This window comes from Corvus brachyrhynchos, unplaced genomic scaffold (genome assembly GCF_000691975.1).
Source record: "Corvus brachyrhynchos isolate BGI_N302 unplaced genomic scaffold, ASM69197v1 scaffold65, whole genome shotgun sequence".
Taxonomy (NCBI): domain Eukaryota; kingdom Metazoa; phylum Chordata; class Aves; order Passeriformes; family Corvidae; genus Corvus; species Corvus brachyrhynchos.
In genome coordinates this window covers 319403-320384 of record NW_008238365.1, presented here as the reverse complement: position 1 = coordinate 320384, position 982 = coordinate 319403, and positions in this window count along the sequence as shown.

The window sequence follows — 982 nt, the reverse complement described above, 5'->3', positions numbered from 1 at the left end:
CAGCTAATGAGCACAGCGGCTTTGCTTCCTCTGCTTCCCACCAGCCTCCCCAGCCAGAGGAAAGGCTTGTGCCTGTCGCACTAACAAAGCCCAACTCACAATACAGCAGCACATTCTCATTCCTGGGCAGCGCTCGGTAATTAATATGGGAAGAGAGGGTGTGCTTTTTTCCCCCTAAATGACTTATTCGTTAAGTTCGAGCATATTTTAACCTTCCTTTTCAGCAGATAAACTCTGTCTCATTTGCAGCTAAGCTCAGCCTTCCCTTCTTTGCCACACACTAAACTATTTTGATTAATGAAAGAGTAGGAACAAACCAGTTCCAAGTGTTTTCTATAGAGCTCAACTGCTCTTTCAGTTTCAACTCACGCCTAGATAATTATATCACAGCTCTGAGTGCCCCCACCCTTCTGCTGCACTTGGGGAATACTGGAAAGATAAGTCTTTTCTTAATTATTAAATGTAAATAGCTCATTAAATATAATCCAATTACTTTAATTGTAAGAAAAAGGAAGTAATTACAATATGTACATGTATTCTTGCCTGAACAGTTTTAATATCTTAAATGAATCTTCGCAGCATTAATATTTTAAGTCAACCTTTGACATGAGGGGAGAGAGGAAAAAAAAAAAGACTGACTCCCTGATGTTTTCCAGAAGCATTATATCTGCTGGGATTTCGGTCACAAAAAACCTAGAGAACGGCCTTGAGCATCTAAATCAAAATGGTTTATAAACAGCATCTTAATAAAGTCAAAATAATACACAGGCTTTCCATTGTGGAGGGAAAAAATAAATATATAAACACAATGCCACGTGAAGAGCCTGATTATGCTTTTGGGATCTCAGGAGCCCAGCAAGATGGGCACTACTGTGAACTCGGGAGAACAGGCAGGATCCCACCACACCAGTACCAAAAGCCACCACATATCTGGGATTTTCCAGGTAGTTCTCCTTCCCTCCACCTATGGTTTGTGCTTTTC